Source organism: Piliocolobus tephrosceles, chromosome 4, assembly GCF_002776525.5.
Source record: "Piliocolobus tephrosceles isolate RC106 chromosome 4, ASM277652v3, whole genome shotgun sequence".
In the NCBI taxonomy this organism is placed as follows: domain Eukaryota; kingdom Metazoa; phylum Chordata; class Mammalia; order Primates; family Cercopithecidae; genus Piliocolobus; species Piliocolobus tephrosceles.
Genome location: NC_045437.1, coordinates 81,828,496 through 81,848,025, shown reverse-complemented (window position 1 = coordinate 81,848,025; position 19,530 = coordinate 81,828,496).

The window sequence follows — 19,530 nt, the reverse complement described above, 5'->3', positions numbered from 1 at the left end:
AAAATAAAAAGAAGAAGAAGAAATAAAAATAAATAAATAAATAAAAAGATAAAAATATCAACTAGGTCTTTATAAACATGTTGAACTGTATGCACCCTTAGTATGAATCAATTTATCTATTTTCATGACCTGTTTTCTTCTTTCAGTAACTTGATTCAGACGGGAACTGCAAAGTAGTATTGGTCTATATGTGTTCCCTTCTTTCTTTTGCTTTACCTGAAATACTTTTACTATAGTAATGGAGTTTGTGGACTGTAAAGAAAATGGGTTTTGGTCCACATGTGATCAATTAGAAAAGGAAAAAAATGAAAACAAGTAGCAATATGAAATAATAACTAAGAAGTACAGATAAAACTGGAATCAGAAATGACTAAGAAACATGACAGCGACTCCACCCTACAATCAAATAATTTTCAGGGACGTTAGAATAAGGACTCAAGCTAATTTTACCTGAATGTCAAAATAAATAAATAAATAAAACTTTAGTATGTATCATCTATTTTCTACAAAAAAATTCATTCTACAATATAAGATTTTTGAAGGTAGAAATTATATTTATTATCTCTCTCCTACAAAATCTCAAATTTGGCCGCATGCATTGGCTCACACCTCTAATCCCAGCACTTAGGGAGGCTGAGGTGGGAGGATCACCTGAGGTCAGGAGTTCAGGACCAGCCTGGCCAACATGGCAAAACACTGTCTCTACTAAAATACACAAAAATGAGCTGGGTGTGGTGGTGGGCACCTGTAATCACAGCTACTAGGGAGGCTGAAGCAGGAGAATTGCTTGAACCCAGGAGGTGGAGGTTGCAGTGAGCCACGACTTTGCCACTGTACTCCAGTCTGGGCAACAGAGCAAGACTCCATCTTGGAGGAAAAAAAAAAATCTTGAATTCTAGTACACAAGTTTCTTGAAGGTAGGAATAAAGTATGCTTATGTATAGATTCATGTAATCATAGTGCTACAGTAACTTTAAATATGATACTTTTATGATTTTTCATTTGACCATGTAAGCTGTCCATGTTTTCTCAGCTAATTAACTGAAAAGACAGTCTGTTGAATACTGGAGTTATTAAGTTTTAAGCTCATGATTCTTGCAGGAAGATTCTATTTTTAAAAATTCCCTTGAACCTACACAATGTTGATGAGTACATAAACATTGTTCAATAAATTTTGTTGATTACTTAAATCAATAAATGAAATAACTTATATTTAACATCTAGGAGATGGTACTTTAACCCAATGTGAGATATTTTAGGTGGTTTGATTGGTCATGCACTTGGGGACAGGAAAACTGACTCCAGGGAAACTGTGGCCTTCTTCGTAGCCTCAAGTTCTATTTGGGTAGTAAATTGCATGACTGTCACTTGGTGTCTCCTCTTTATGTAATTTAAATTGGTCAGATGATGCTTGAAATTAAGAATAAAAACAGAAGATGAATATCTTATAATAATCCTGAAATTAGTCTCCTAGTAAAATGAGATATTCCTAAATACTCTACGGGTTTCTCCCTTCATTTTTTCGCAACTCTCAGATACATTTCAGTAATCTTAGTAATCTTTTGGTCTGAGAAATGAGAGACACCGTGAAACATAAACCTGCTGGATTGTAGAATATTGTTATTTCTTTTTCTCCATGTAAAAATATCTGTAGGTAGTCCCTGGTATAAATGAGGTAGACCAGATCTCTTTAACCTCTAAATGAATGTTTCAGTAAAGGAAAAAAAAAATGTTACTTTATAAGCATGTCTTAATTATCTTATTTTTATAGAAAGGGTACTTTCTAGTAAAAAAAAAAAAAATGTAATTTGACATCAAAAGAAATTTCTCAGTGATAGCCAATATGCATTGTTTTAAAAAAACCTTTTAAAACAAACATTAATTTTCTCAAACATTTATGCTAAAAGAGTGGCTAACACTAAGATGTTATCTCATAATGTTAGCTATATCTTTATTTGCTATTTATGAGGCTGTTGATGATTTGTGAATCATATTGTTTGGGAGCAAGAATGGATAATTTAGAAAGTGTATCAATGTATCAGAATAGGTTTAGGATTTTTCTTTGAAAAATTATAACATTTAAAAATGGAAACTATTTCTAGTGTATTATTTATATAATTTTAAAAATAAAAATTATATATAATGAGTTGGAATTTTACAGTGAGATGTTACTCTTAAAAACAAAACTATTAAACTTGATAATCTTGACAATTCGTAAGGACAAAAACTGCTAAATTTAAGAATCTTCTATTCTATTAGTGACCATAAATGATACTTTCTTATGACGCCAGAAATAATTCAACCTCAAATATCGAATGGCTTCAAATGTCATCTATCTACTAGGATTGTGTTTTCATATTGTTCAGTAACATTACATTATCTTTTTATTTTATTGAGTTGCTTTAGGCCACAGAGAGATGAGCCCATCAAAATTTAAAGCAAATTTGATACTCAGATGAGTTTTGAGGGCCTATTTTGATTTTCTGAAAGCTTATAAAAGATATATAATTTTTCTATGCCCTTTTCTATGTACTGAAAAATAATCATTTCAAGTGAGTTCTTCTCCAAGAGAGGGTAAGCCTGATTAGCTTACATCTGAAGTTTGATTAAAGCTTTTATCTAAGATTCAAGCTCTTTCCCAAGATTGCCCATATCAGCATTCTGCCTAACCCTCAAATTATTTCACTTTTTTGTTGTCATTGATGTTATTGCTGTTATAACAGTATTGCTCTTTGTTATTTGGCCACTGTGCTGGTTTAAAGATTCTTTTGCACTCTAGCTTTATAGTTCATAGGTGGGTAATTTATTTTTGTAAATTGTGGTACTCTTATTATCCTGTGTAAACTTATATGATGCTATCTTCAGACATTATCCACATGATATTTGTATTTCCCAAAGATATTAACTACTCTAGTTATTCTTCTCAATGTGTGAAATCTGATAAATTACTGTATAATTGTTGTGATATAAGACAGAGCAAGACAGTTTCACTTCCAGTAGTGTGCCGGTAAGCAGACTCTCCAAAAGGGTCATTGGGTAAGTGAGCGGCAGCTCTGATTGGTAATATTTTCTGTTTTCCATTATGTGACTACTCCCACTCCAGCAATTTAAAACTTCCAAAGTGAAGTCGCAAAATGAGTAGTTGAGATAGAAAGTGGATAACAGCTTCTCCCAAGCCAGTTCCAGCTGACTTCAGCAAACCACTATTTTCTCCCTACCCACTTATATCCTTTGCATGCTGCCTGAGATTTCCATTGTTGGAATCAATGATGGAAAGTGCTTTTGTATTTTGGTATTAAGTAATGCTTTCTGAATTTTCTAATTAAATCTAATTATTATTTCAATAAAGGTACATCAGCTATCTACTATGTTAGCTGTTAATACAATATTGCTGTCCCTAAAAACCTCTGTCCCTAAAAAATACAAATAAATAGATTTTTATTTCTTTCTCAGGGAAAAGGAAGAAAGAAAGCATGTACTCATAAAATATACTAGGAGGGTAGATAAATCTTCCCATAAGAAGTTTCATATAATTTACAAAGATTAAAAATGCACAGATATGTGTAAAGTTTGAGATGTTTTGACACATACTGTGTACATGGATGTTATCTACAACCCTATGAAGAGATAGAAAATGTTTATCTTTCCAGAAAGTTCTTCCTGCTTCTTCCCAGTCAAACCTGGTCATTCTCAAGTAGAAACCACTAACACAAGTGACTAGTTTTCATGTTATTAGAGAAATTCATTCATATAAATGTATTCATAGAATCATAAATATATGCATTTGAATCTGGCTTCTTGTAAAATATTTTTTGAGGTTTAAACATGTTTTTGGGTACATTCGTTGTATATTCCTTTTTACTGACATGGCATAATACTTATTTTTCTAAATTTCTCTCTTTTCAAAAGATAATTGATATGTTTCAAGCTTTGTCTATTATGAATATAAAGCTTTATATGAAGATTCACATAATCTATTTGTTGATGCATGTTGTATTATCCTGAGTTAATTGAAATGGAATTCCTGGGTCATAGGGTAGGTTCATGTATACCTTTATTAGAAAATTCAAGGCCAATTATCAAAGATTTTGTACTATTTTACATTGCCATTGGTTGTACCATATAGATACTAACATCTGGCGATGTCAGTCTTTTTAGAAATATCCATTCTGGCAAGCCAGTAATAATATTTCATTGTACTTTTAATTGGTGTGTCCCCGATGACTATTGATATGGATCATTTTTCAGATGCTTATTTAACATTTGTTCATGTCTATATCATATTTTGTAAAGTACTTCTTAAACTCTTTTAACTAGTTTTGTTGTTTTTATTTGTCTTATTATTTTATTTGTCTTATTGTAGGAGTTCTACATATATTGTGTAGACAGGTTTTTCAGTACATAAATATACAATGAGTATATTATTTATATAACTTATCTACTCATTTCTAAACTGTACTTTTGATGAGATAAATTTTTACTATTTTTGTTGAAATACAATTTAGAATTTTTTTAAAGTTTGCCTTCTGTGGTCTTTTAAAGAAATGTTCACAACTATATTATGAAGATACAGTCATACTGTTTTATTCTATAAATTTTACAATTTTAGTTTAATATTTAGGTTTACGATTCATCTCAAATTAATCTTTACAATATATTTCAAGGTAACAACAAATTTATTTTTTTCCCTATGGATATGAAGTTGTTCTACCAGTGTTTACTGAAAAAATGTTCTTGAACCGTTAAATTTCTTCAATGTCTCTGTTAAAAATTGCATGACTGGGGGGTCGGGCATGGTGGCTCACGCCTGTAATCCCAGCACTTTGCTAGGCTGAGACGGGTGGATCACGAGGTCAGGAGATCGAGACCATCCTGGCTAACACGGTGAAACCCCGTCTCTACTAAAAAAATAGAAAAATTAGCCAAGTGAGGTGCACCTGTAGTCCCAGCTACACGGGAGGCTGAGGCAGAAGAATGGCTTGAACCTGGGAGGCGGAACTTGCAGTGAGTGAAGATCGCGCCACTGCACTCCAGCCTGGGCGACAGAGCGAGACTCCATCTCAAAAAAAAAAAAAAAAAAAAAAATTGCATGACTGTATGAATCTATTTCTTATATCTTTCAGGGAACCATTTATCTGTGCTTATGTCATCACAAGACTGTCTTGATTCCCACAGCTTTAAAGTAAGTCCTGAAATCAGATAGTAAAATTCTCCCAATATCATTCTTTCTCAAGATTGTTTTATAGGGTAAAGACTTCACCTGATCTATTTCTTGTGTCAATCTGTTAATAATGGCTTTCAAGGAAATTTTCCATTTTATCCAAGATGTCAAATCTTTGACATAAATCTCTGATATAATCCTTTGTTAAGCTTGTAACAATCTGAAGTGACATCCTTTTCTCTTTCATTGCCTGTACGGGTAATTTTTCCCTATTTTTTTCTAATTCGTATTAATGGCTTATAAAATTGCTTACATCTTTTTAAATAAAATTTTTCCGTTTTATATCTTCTATTTGTTCATTTGCTATTTTCTTGATGGTCACACTTACTATTTTATTATTTATATCCTCTAATTACTTTGCTTTAATTGTGTGCCCTTTTTATTAGCATTCCAAGGTGGAACATGCATGATTGATTTCAAACCATTCTTATTATCTAATACAAAAATTTTCTCCAGCCACTACTTTTGTGTAACTTATGAAGTTTGATGTGTTGTGTTTAAACTTTATTCAATTCAAAATTTTGTATCTTCCTTTTTAGTTTTTTTTTTCTTTTTTTAAATTATACTTTAAGTTCTAGGGTATGTGTGCACAACGTGCAGGTGTGTTACATATGTATACATGTGCCATGTTGGTGTGCTGCACCCATTAACTCGTCATTTACATTAGGTGTATCTCCTAATGCAGTCCCTCCCCCTTCCCCCTTCCCCCCTCCCCACAATAGGACCCAGTGTGTGATGCTCCCCTTCCTGTATCCAAGCGATCTCATTGTTTAATTCCCACCTATGAGTGAGAACATGTGGTATTTGGTTTTCTGTTCTTGCGATAGTTTGCTGAGAATGATGGTTTCCAGCTGCATCCATGTCCCTACTAAGGACACAAACTCATCCTTTTTATGGCTGCATAGTATTCCATGGTGTATATGTGCCACATTTTCTTAATTCAGTCTGTCACTGATGGACATTTGGGTTGATTCCAAGTCTTTGCTATTGTGGATAGTGCCACAATAAACGTACGTGTGCATGTGCCTTTATAGCAGCGTGATTTATAATCCTTTGAGTATATCCACAGTAATGGGATGGCTGGGTCAAATGGTACTTCTAGTTCTAGATCCTTGAGGAATTGCCACACTGTTTTCCACGATGGTTGAACTAGTTTATAATCTCACCAACAGTGTAAAAGCTTTCCTATTTCTCCACATCCTCTCCAGCACCTGTTGTTTCCTGATTTTTTTAATGATTGCCATTCTAACTGGTGTGAGATGGTGTCTCATTGTGGTTTTGATTTGCATTTCTCTGATGGCCAGTGATGATGAGCATTTTTTCATGTGTCTGTTGGCTGTATGAATGTCTTCTTTTGAGAAATGTCTGTTCATATCCTTTGCCCATTTTTTGATGGGGTTGCTTTTTTCTTGTAAATTTGTTTGAGTTCTTTATAGGTTCTGGATATTAGCCCTTTGTCACATGAGTAGATTGCAAAAATTTTCTCCCATTTTGTAGGTTGCCTGTTCACTCTGATGGTAGTTTCTTTTGCTGTGCAGAAGCTCTTTAGTTTAATTAGATCCCATTTGTCAATTTTGGCTTTTGTTGCCATTGCTTTTGGTGTTTTAGACATGAAGTCCTTGCCCATGCCTATGTCCGGAATGGTATTACCTAAGTTTTCTTCTAGGGTTTTTTATGGTTTTAGGTCTAACATCTAAGTCTCTAATCCATCTTGAATTAATTTCCATGTAAGGAGTAAGGAAAGGATCCAGTTTCAGCTTTCTACTTATGGCTAGCCAATTTTCCCAGCACCATTTATTAAATAGAGAATCCTTTCCCCATTTCTTATTTTTCTCAGGTTTGTCAAAGATGAGATGGCTGTAGATGTGTGGTATTATTTCTGAGGCCTCTGTTCTATTCCATTGGTCTATATCTCTGTTTTGGTGCCAGTACCATGCTGTTTTGGTTACTGTAGCCTTGTAGTATAGTTTGAAGTCAGGTAGTGTGATTCCTCCAGCTTTGTTCTTTTGACTTAGGATTGTCTTGGCAGTGTGAGGTCTTTTTTGGTTCCATATGCACTTTAAAGCAGTTTTTCAATTGTCAGATTCACCAAAGTTGAAATGAAGGAAAAAATGTTAAGGGCAGCCAGAGAGAAAGGTCAGGTTACACACAAAGAGAAGCCCATCAGACTAACGACAGATCTCTCAGAAGAAACTCTCCAAGCCAGAAGAGAGTGGGGGCCAATATTCAACATTCTTAAAGAAAAGTATTTTTAAACCCAGAATTTCATATCCAGCCAAACTAGGTTTCATAACTGAAGGAGAAATAAAATCTTTTACAGTCAAGCAAATGCTTACAGATTTTGTCACCACCAAGCCTGCCCTACAAAAGATCCTGAAGGAAGCACTAAACATGGAAAGGAACAACAGGGACCGGCCATTGCAAAAATATATCAAAATGTAAATTACATCAATGCTAGGAGGAAACTGTATCAACTAGCGAGCAAAATAACCAGCTAATATCATAATGATAGGATCAAATTCACACATAACAATATTAACCTAAATGTAAATGGACTAAATAGTTAAATTAAAAGACACAGACTGGCAAATTGGATAAAGAGTCAAGACCCATCAGTTTGCTATATTCAGGAGACCCATCTCACATGCAGAGACATACATAGGCTCAAAATAAAGGGATGGAGGAAGATCTACCAAGCAAATGAAAAACAAAAAAAAAGCAGGGGTTGCAATCCTAGTCTCTGATAAAACAGACTTTAAACCATCAAAGATCAAAACAGACAAAGATGGCCATTACATAATGGTAAAGGGATCAATTTATCAGGAAGAGTTATCTATCCTAAATATATATGCACCCAATAGAGGAGCACCCGGATTCATAAAGCAAGTCTTAGAGACTTACAAAGAGACTTAGACTCCCATATAATAATAATGGGAGACTTTAACACCCCACTGTCAACATTAGACAGATCAACAAGACAGAAAGTCAATAAGGATATCCAGGAATTGAACTCAACTATGCAGCAAGAAGACCTAATAGACATCTACAGAACTTTCCACCCCAAATCAACAGAATATACATTCTTTTCAGCACCACATCACACTTATTCCAAAATTGACCACATAGGTGGAAGTAAAGCACTCCTCAGCAAATGTACAAGAACAGATATTATAAAAAAGTGTCTCTCAGACAACAGTGCAATCAAACTAGAACTCAGGACTAAGAAACTCAATCAACACCGCTCAACTACATGGAAACTGAACAACCTGCTCCTGAATGACTACTGGGTACATAACAAAATGAAGGCAGATATAAAGACGTTCTTTGAAACCAATGGGAACAAAGATACAACATATATTTTTAATTTCTTTTTTTTTTTGTTACAACTCATTATTTTTATTTATTTTTTATTATTATTATACTTTAAGTTTTAGGGTACATGTGCATAACGTGCAGGTTTGTTACATATGTATATTTGTGCCATGTTGCTGTGCTGCACTCATCAACACGTCAGCACTCATCAACTCGTCATTTACATCAGGTATAACTCCCAATGCAATCTCCTCCCTCCCCATGATAGGCCCCGGTGTGTGATGTTCCCCTTCCTGAGTCCAAGTGATCTCATTGTTCAGTTTCCACCTATGAGTGAGAACATGCAGTGTTTGGTTGTCTGTTCTTGCGATAGTTTGCTGAGAATGATGGTTTCCAGCTGCATCCATGTCCCTACTAAAGACACAAACTCATCCTTTTTTATGGCTGCATAGTATTCCATGGTGTATATGTGCCACATTTTCTTAATCCAGTCTGTCACTGATGGACATTTGGGTTGATTCCAAGTCTTTGCTATTGTGAATAGTGCCACAATAAATGTACGTGTGCATGTGTCTTTGTAGCAGCATGATTTATAATCCTTTGGGTATGTACCCAATAATGGGATGGCTGGTTCATATGGTACATCTAGTTCTAGACCCTTGAGGAATTGCTATACTGTTTTCCATAATGGTTGAAATAGTTTACAATCCCACCAACAGTGTAAAAGTGTTCCTATTTCTCCACATCCTCTCCAACACCTGTTACTTCCTGATTTTTTTAATGATTGCCATTCTAACTGGTGTGATCAAAACACACCAGTATATCATTGTGGTTTTGATTTGCATTTCTCTGATGGCCAGTGATGATGAGCATTTTTTCATGTGTCTGCTGGCTGTATGCATGTCTTCTTTTGAGAAATGTCTGTTCATATCCTTTGCCCACTTTTGGATGGGGTTGTTTGTTTTTTTCTTGTAAATTTGTTTGTGTTCTTTGTGGGTTCTGGATATTAGTCCTTTGTCAGATGAGTAGATTGCAAAAATTTTATCCCATTCTGTAGGTTGCCTGTTCACTCTGATGGTAGTTTCTTTTGCTGTGCAGAAGCTCTTTGGTTTAATTAGATCCCATTTGTCAATTTTGGCTTTTGTTGCCATTGCTTTTGTTGTTTTAGACATGAAGTCCTTGCCCATGCCTGTGTCCTGAATGGTATTACCTAGGTTTACTTCTAGGGTTTTTATGGTATTAGGTCTAACATTTAAGTCTCTAATCCATCTTGAATTAATTTTCATATAAGGAGTAAGGAAAGGATCTAGTTTCAGCTTTCTACTTATGGCTAGCCAATTTTCCCAGTACCATTTATTAAATAGGGAATCGTTTCCCCATTTCTTGTTTTTCTCAAGTTTGTCAAAGATCAGATGGCTGTAGATGTGTGGTATTATTTCTCAGGCCTCTATTCTATTCCATTGGTCTATATCTCTGTTTTAACAGCAGTACCATGCTGTTTTGGTTACTGTAGCCTTGTAGTATAGTTTGAAGTTAGGTAGCGTGATGCCTCCAGCTTTGTTCTTTTGACTTAGGATTGTCTTGGCAGTGCGAGGTCTTTTTTGGTTCCATATGAACTTTAAAGCAGTTTTTTCTAATTCTGTGAAGAAACTCATTGGTAGCTTGATGGGGATGGCATTGAATCTATAAATTACCTTGGGTAGTATGGCCATTTTCACGATATTGATTCTTCCTATCCATGAGCATGGTATGTTCTTCCATTTGTTTGTGTCCTCTTTGATTTCACTGAGCAGTGGTTTGTAGTTCTCCTTGAAGAGGTCCTTTACATCCCTTGTAAGTTGCATTCCTAGATATTTTATTCTCTTTGAAGCAATTGTGAATGGAAGTTCATTCCTGATTTAGCTCTCTGCTTGTCTGTTACTGGTGTATAAGAATGCTTGTGATTTTTGCACATTAATTTTGTATCCTGAGACTTTGCTGAAGTTGCTTATCAGCTTAAGGCGATTTTGGGCTGAGACAATGGGTTTTCTAAATATACAATCATGTCATCTGCAAACAGGGACAATTTGACTTTTTCTTTTCCTTACTGAATACCCTTGATTTCTTTCTCTTGCCTGATTGCCCTAGCCAGAACTTCCAACACTATGTTGAATAGGAGTGGTGAGAGAGGGCATCCCTGTCTTGTGCCAGTTTTCAAAGGGAATTTTCCAGTTTTTTCCCATTCAGTATGATATTGGCTGTGGGTTTGTCATAAATAGCTCTTATTATTTTGAGATACGTTCCATCAATACCGAATTTATTGAGTGTTTTTAGCATGAGGGGCTGTTGAATTTTGTCAAAGGCCTTTTGTGCATCTATTGAGATAATCATGTGATTTTTGTCTTTGGTTCTGTTTATATGCTGGATTACGCTTATTGATTTGCATATGTTGAACCAGCCTTGCATCCCAGGGATGAAGCCCACTTGATCATGGTGGATAAGCTTTTTGATGTGCTGCTGGATTCAGTTTGCCAGTATTTTATTGAGGATTTTTGCATCGATGTTCATCAGGGATATTGGTCTAAAATTCTCTTTTTTTGTTGTGTCTCTGCCAGGCTTTGGTATCAGGATGATGTTGGCCTCATAAAATGAGTTAGGGAGGATTCCCTCTTTTTCTATTGATTGGAATAGTTTCAGACGGAATGGTACCAGCTCCTCCTTGTACCTCTGGTAGAATTCAGCTGTGAATCCATCTGGTCCTGGAATTTTTTTGGCTGGTAGGCTATTAATTATTGCCTCAATTTCAGAGCCTGCTATTGATCTATTCAGGGATTCAGCTTCTTCCTGGTTTAGTCTTGGGAGAGTGTAAGTGTCCAGGAAATTATCCATTTCTTCTAGATTTTCTAATTTATTTGCATAGAGGTGTTTATAGTATTCTCTGATGGTAGTTTGTATTTCTGTGGGGTCGGTGGTGATATCCCCTTTATCATTTTTTATTGTGTCTATTTGATTCTTCTCTCTTTTCTTCTTTATTAGTCTTGCTAGCAGTGAATCAATTTTGTGGATCTTTTCAAAAAACCAACTCCTGGATTCATTGATTTTTTGGAGGGTTTTTGTGTCTCTATCTCCTTGAGTTCTGCTCCGATCTTAGTTATTTCTTGCCTTCTGCTAGCTTTCGAATGTGTTTGCTCTTGCCTCTCTAGTTCTTTTAATTGTGATGTTAGAGTGTCCATTTTAGATCTTTCCTGCTTTCTCTTGTGGGAATTTAGTGCTATAAATTTCCCTCTACACACTGCTTTAAATGTGTCCCAGAGATTCTGGTATGTTGTATCTTTGTTCTCATTGGTTTCAAAGAACATCTTTATTTCTGCCTTCATTTTGTTATGTACCCAGTAGTCATTCAGGAGCAGGTTATTCAGTTCCCATGTAGTTGAGTGGTTTTGATTGAGTTTCTTAGTCCTGAGTTCTAGTTTGATTGCACTTTGGTCTGAGGGACAGTTTGTTACAATTTCTGTTCTTGTACATTTGCTGAGGAGTGCTTTACTTCCAATTATGTGGTCAATTTTGGAATAAGTGTGATGTGGTGCTGAGAAGAATGTCTATTCTGTTGATTTGGGGTGGAGAGTTCTGTAGATGTCTATTAGTTTTGCTTGCTGCAGAGATGAGTTCAATTCCTGGATATCCTTGTTAACTTTCTGTCTCATTGATCTGTCTAATGTTGATAGTGGGGTGTTGAAGTCTCCCATTATTATTGTATGGAAGTCTAAGTCTCTTTGTAAGTCTCTAAGACTTGCTTTATGAATCTGGGTGCTCCTCTATTGGGTGCATATATATTTAGGATAGTTAGCTCTTCCTGTTGAATTGATCCCTTTACCATTATGTAATGGCCTTCTTTGTCTCTTTTGATCTTTGATGGTTTAAAGTCTGTTTTATCAGAGACTAGGATCTCAACCCCTGCTTTTTTTTGTTTTCCATTTGCTTGGTAGATCTTCCTCCATCCCTTTATTTTGAGCCTATGTATGTCTCTGCATGTGAGATGGGTCTCCTGAATACAGCAAACTGATGGTTCCTGACTCTTTATCCAGTTTGCCAGTCTGTGTCTTTTGATTGGACCATTTAGTCCATTTACATTTAAAGTTAATATTGTTATGTGTGAACTTGATTCTGCCGTTATGATATTAACTGGTTATTTTGCTCGTTAGTTGATGCAGATTCTTCCTAGCCTCGATGGTCTTTACATTTTGGCATGTTTTTGCAATGGCTGGTACCAGTTGTTCCTTTCCATGTTTAGGGCTTCCTTCAGGGTCTCTTGTAAGGCAGGCCTGGTGGTGACAAAATCTCTATGCATTTACTTGACTGTAAAGGATTTTATTTCTCCTTCAGTTATGAAACCCAGTTTGGCTGGATATGAAATTCTGGGTTTAAAATTCTTTTCTTTAAGAATGTTGAATATTGGCCTCCACTCTCTTCTGGCTTGTATAGTTTCGGTGGAGAGATATGCTGTTAGTCTGATGAGCTTCCCTTTGTGGGTAACCCGATCTTTCTCTCTGGCTGCCCTTAAGATTTTTTCCTTCATTTCAACTTTGGTGAATCTGGCAATTATGTGTCTTGGAGTTGCTTTTCTTGAGGAGTATCTTTGTGACATTCTCTGTATTTCCTGAATTTGAATGTTGGCCTGCCCTACTAGGTTGGGGAAGTTCTCCTGGATGATATCCTGAAGAGTGTTTTCCAACTTATTTCCATTTTCCCCCTCACTTTCAGGCACCCCAATCAGACATCGATTTGGTCTTTTTACATAATCCCATACTTCTTGCAGGCTTTGTTCATTTCTCTTTCTTCTTTTTTTTTTAGATTTCTCTTCTCGCTTCATTTCATTCATTTGACCCTCAATCGCTGATACTCTTTCTTCCAGTTGATCAAGTCGGTTACTGAAGCTTGTGCATTTGTCACGTATTTCTCGTGTCATGGTTTTCATCTCTGTCAGTTCGTTTATGGCCTTCTCTGCATAATTATTCTAGTTATCAATTCTTCCACTCCTTTTTCAAGATTTTTGGTTTCTTTGTGCTGGGTACATAATTCCTTCTTTAGCTCTGAGAAGTTTGATGGACTGAAGCCTTCTTCTCTCATCTCGTCAAAGTCATTCTCCATCCAGCTTTGATCCATTGCTGGCAATGAGCTGCGTTCCTTTGCAGGGGGAGATGCGCTCTTATTTTTTTCAATTTCCAGCTTTTCTGCCCTGCTTTTTCCCCATCTTTGTGGTTTTATCTGCCTCTAGTCTTTGATGATGGTGACGTACTGATGGAGTTTTGGTGTGGGTGTCCTTCCTGTTTGTTAGTTTTCCTTCTAACAGTCAGGACCCTCAGCTGTAGGTCTGTTGGAGATTGCTTGAGGTCCACTCCAGACCCTGTTTGCCTGGTTATCAGCAGCGGAGCCTGCAGAAGATAGAATATTGCTGAACAGAGAGTGTACCTCTCTGATTCTTGCTTTGGAAGCTTCCTCTCAGGGGTGTACTCCACCGTGTGAGGTGTGGGGTGTCGGTCTGCCCCTAGTGGAGGATGTCTCCCAGTTAGGCTACTCAGGGGTCAGGGACCCACTTGAGCAGATAGTCTGTCGATTCTCAGATCTCAACCTCCATGTTGGGAGATCCACTGCTCTCTTCAAAGCTGTCAGACAGAATCGTTTGCCTCTGCAGAGGTTTCTGCTGCTTTGTTGTTGTTGTTGTTGTTGTTGATTAGCTGTGCCCTGTCCCCAGAGGTGGAGTCTACAGAGACAGGCAGGGCTCCTGGAGCTGCTGTGAGCTCCACCCAGTTTGAGCTTCCCAGTGGCTTTGTTTACCTACTTAAGCCTCAGCAATGGTGGGCGCCCCTCCCCCAGCCTCGCTGCTGCCTTGCAGTTGGATCACAGACTGCTGTGCTAGTAATGAGGCAGGCTCCGTGGGTGGGGGTTGGACCCTCCTGGCCAGGTGTGGGATATAATCTCCTGGTGTGCCCGTTTGCTAAGACCCTTGGTAAAGCTCAGTATTGGGGTGGGAGTTACCTGATTTTCCAAGTGTTGTGTGTCTCAGTTCCCCTGGCTAGGAAAAGGGATTCCCTTCCCCCGGGCTTCCTAGGTGAGGGGATGCCTCGCTCCGCTTCATCTTTCGCTGGTCGGGCTGCAGCAGCTGACCAGCACCAATTGTCCAGCACTCCCTAGTGAGATGAATCCACTACCTCAGTTGAAAATGCAGAAATCACCTGTCTTCTGTGTCGCTCACGCTGGGAGCTGGAGACTGGAGCTGTTCTTATTCGGCCATCTTGCTCCGTCCCCCTTTTTAATTTCTTAACACATGAGTTATTTAGTGGCAGGTTACTTAAAGTTCAAATATTTGGGGAATGTAAAGATGCATTTTTGCTATTGACATCAAATTTAATATAAGTAGAATTAAAGTACATATGTTTGAAAATCAGAATATATTGAAATATATTAAAACTTCTTAAATGGCTCAACAAATGATCTGCCAGTGAATTTTCTATGTGTAGTTGTAAAGAATAGCTATTCTCTTGTTTTATGATGTGTTGATCTATGTCAATAAGGTTAATTTGGTTTATTTTGTTCAATGGTTTTAAACTCCATTGATTTTTAATCTATTTCTCTTAGAAATCACTGGAAGAGTGTTACTGAAATCTTCAAATTAATATCTGTCTGCTTACTTCTCTAGTTTAAATACCTGACTGTACTTTGATATACATTTAAGATTATTGTATCTTTCTGATTAAAAAGTGCTTTTATCATTATGGGATGTATGTTTTTATCTCTGGTAATATTATTTTTCTTAAAGTATATTTTGTCTAATATTAGTAAAGGCAAATAAGTTTTTTTTATATTTAGTGTTTACAGGTTGTATGACTTGTTTTTTAATTTTACCAATTACATATTTATGCACTTCTATTTTCTAAATGTCTATCCTGTCTGATTTTAATATAGTCAAATCTTCATATGTGCTTTAACTTATATTTATGTTTTTTAGCATTTGCGTATATTTAAAATATAAAATATTTATACATTAAAATGTAAAATAAATTGCATAAATTTGATTTTGCCAAATTTTATGTGTATTTCTTCAAACATTATTTCCTATACAATTTTTCTCTTGTAAGTCTGGGTTTTAAATACATATGTTAGATTACTTAATATTGTCCCACTGGTCACTGATGATCTATTCTCTTTTTTTCATCCTTCTTCACAGTGCATAATTTTAATTGCTCTGTCTTCAAGTTCAGTGATTTTTATTCTGTGGTATCAAATTTATTGTTAATCTTATCTAGTGAAATTTTATATATTTTATTTTTTAGTTCTAGAATTTGTATTTTGTTCCTTAAAGTTTCTATTATTTTCCCAAAAATGCCCTTTTATTCAATCATTTTGTGGGTCTTTTTTGTCCAAATTTTTGGTATTTCTATGAGGACTGTGGAAAATTCCTTGAAAACTAATTGCAACAAACAAGCTCTCTCTTTGTCTCATCCTATTGACAAGTTTTTGTTTCACTATGTGTCTCAATTTTCTCATTCTTACATGTCTAGTGATTTCGAATTGAAGTATCCAATATTTCAAATGCGACTTTGTTTAGATTTTAGATTGTAGAATTTTAAAGATGCTAGAATTTTCTTATTGTGGGCAGTAAAATTACAGTTCAATCAGAATGCTCAGTCTAGGTTTATTTGAGGCTTGCTTGGAGCAGGTCCAGATTAGCCCTTTCCCTACGGTTAGAGTACTCACATTTCTAAGACACAGTCTAGAATATTTTCTTCCAGGTTTTCCAGAGTCTCATCCTGCACATAGATAGCTTATAATTTGGCTAGAGACACAAGGGGACTACATGCAAATTTTTTTCCATAAGTTATTGGGGTACAGGTGGAATTTGGTTACATGAGTAAGTCCTTTAGTGCTGTTTTGTGAGATTTTGGTGCACCTATCACCTGAGCACTATATACGGCACCATATTTGTAGTCTTTTATCCCTCATCCCACTTCTACTTTGCCCCCCAAATGCCCAAAGTCCATTGTACCATTCTGATGCCTTTGTGTCCTCATAGCTTAGCTCTCACATATCAGTAAGAATATACTATGTTATGATTTTCTATTCCTGAGTTACTTCACTTAGAATAATAGTCTTCAATCTCATCCAGGTCACTGCAAATGCTATTAATTCATTCCTTTTATGGCTGCATAGTATTCCATTATATATATATATGTGTGTGTGTGTATATATATTCCATTATGTATATTACATTATATATATATATATATTCCATTATACATAACATTATATATACCACATTATATATATTCTATTATATATCTATCTATCTGTATCTATCTAGATATTTATATCTAGAGATAGATAGATAGATAGATAGATAGATAGATAGATAGATAGATATCACAGATTGTCCACTCATTGATTGATGAGCAATTTGGGTTGGTTCCACAATTTTGCAGTTATGAATTGTTCTGCTATAAACATGTGTGTGCAAGTATCTTTTTCAAATAATGACTTCTTTTCATCTGGGTAGATACCCAATAGTGGAATTGCTGATCAAATGGTAGTTCTACTTGTAATTCTTTAAGGAATCTCCACACTGTTTTCCAGAGAGGCTGTACTAGTTTACATTGCCACCAGCATGTAGAAGTGTTCCCTATTCAATGAAACCATGCCAATATCTGCTGTCTTTTGATTTTTTTTATTATGGCCATTCTTCCAGGAGTAAGGTAGTATTGCATTGTGGTTTTGATTTGCATTTTCCTGATCATTGGAGATGTTGAGCATTTCTTCACATTTTTTGGCCATTTGTGTATCTTCTTTTGAGAATTGTCTATCCATGCCCTTAGCCCAATTTCTGATGGAAGTGTTTGTTTGGTTTTTTTCTTACTGATTTAAGTTGCAGATTCTGCATATTAGTCCTTTGTCCGATGTGTAGATTGTGAAGATTTTCTCCCACTCTATGGGTTGTCTGTTTACTCTGCCGACTGTTCCTTTCGCCATGCAAAAGCATAGTACTGGAAGTTCTAGCCAGAGCAATCAGACAAGAGAAAGAAACAAATGGCATCCAAATTGGTAAAAAGGAAGTTAAACTGTCACTGTTTGCTGACTATATGATCATATACCTAGAAAACCCTAAGGACTCCTCCAGAAAGCTTCTAGAACTGATCAAATTTCTGGATGCAAGATTAATGTACACAAATCAGTAGCTCTTCTACACAACAACAGTGACCAAGCAGAGAATCACATCAAGAACTGAACCCCTTTTACAATAGCTGCAAAAAAATAAAATATTTAGGAATATACTTAACCAAGGATTGGAAGCACATCTAAAAGGAAAACTACAAAACACTGTTGAAAGAAATCACAGACAACACAAACCAATGGAAACACATTCCATGCTCATGGATGGATAGACTCAATATTGTGAAAATGAGCATACTGCCAAAAGCAATCTACAAATTCAAGGCAATCCCCATCAAAATACCACCATCATTCTTCACAGAATTAGAAAAAAAAATTCTAAAATCTATACGGAACCAAAAAAGAGCCAGCATAGCAGAAGCAAGACTAAGCAAAAAGCACATGCGAATTTTCTGAGATTCTTCTGTACATAGTGATCTACTCTCTGTTATTCTAACCCTGAAATTTCAACTGTCTCATGAGTCCTGAACTGTGGTGATCTCTTTTTGTTGTTGTTGTTGTTGTTTTTCCCAGTTTTTTTAAGAAATATTTCTCCAACAGTTACCTGTGGAATCCTTGGGTTACTGAAAAGATTCTTGTTAGTTTGAAATTTTTTCTCAGCATCTAAACTTTACATAAGTTTGAAAAACACTTCAATAAACTGTCATCTAAATTGAATAAAAGTTAAAATATGTTGAGGTATTATCAATGGGCCGGTTCCAGTTCTTAATTTTGCCACACAAAAGAGTTTGAGAGCAAGCCCAAAGTAAAAGTAGGTAAAGAAGTTTACTGCAAAGTGACGGTAAATTCTGAGAGGCAGAGTGGATTGTTCAAAGCTAGAGGCAGCCTCTAGTGCACTAAGGGAATTCCCTTTATGGGGGTTATATATACGTATTCATAAAATATTGGTGAGGTAAAGTATGCAAAGGGGACCCATGGTTGGTACTTGTGCTCAGTATCTACATGCTCTAGCATGCATCACATGTATCATTAGCATATAAAATTTCTACCTAGTGGTGCTTTTTTTTTGCTACTAAGATGAGGAAATGGTCACTATAAGCTAAACCTTGAGCCTGGCTGCACATGGAGGACCCTGGAGAAGTCCTTAGTTTCACCCACCATCCCAGGCCCCCACCAAGGCAGGAATTTGTAGCTAATAGCTTCTTGGGCTTTTGGTGCTGATTGGCTGGAGACTGGGGAAGCTACATCATGAATAAGAAGCTTTTGTTCTCTTTCCTGGGCCTTATTAGGTAACAGGAACTTGGAACCATCTGGCAGTCTGTTGATATCCCGCAGCACAGCTCATCTTGCAAAAGAATCAGCTGCTGACAGGAGAGTGCGAGTGAAGGGAGACTGTAGCAAAAGGAGCCCATGGGGCTTAACACAAGGGGACAAGTCACTATGGCCTTCTTCCATTATTTATCCTGCCTCAGGAGGTATGCCTGAAGTTCCATGGCTCTGAAATAGAGCTACAATTTAAGAACTGTTTATTTTTTCACATCATGGCTTATCAGCACAGGGAAAAGAAGAAAATAAAATGTGGTTTTCTATATTTTTATGTTAAGAAGTCAGTTTTCAAAATATCAAGGAAATGGGAAAATATAAAATGCTTGCAAAATAGCTGGCACTTCCCAGAGCTTCATACAACTGAATATGTTCACAGGTCATTTTTCTTTTACAGAAAGGTAATAGGCAGTTCCCAAGAACTTCAACAAACAGTATGTCTATCCCAAAATTTGATCAAAAGATTCAGCTCATACCCTTTATTTTGAAAATGTATTATATATTTGAAAATGTATTAAAATTGTGACACTTGA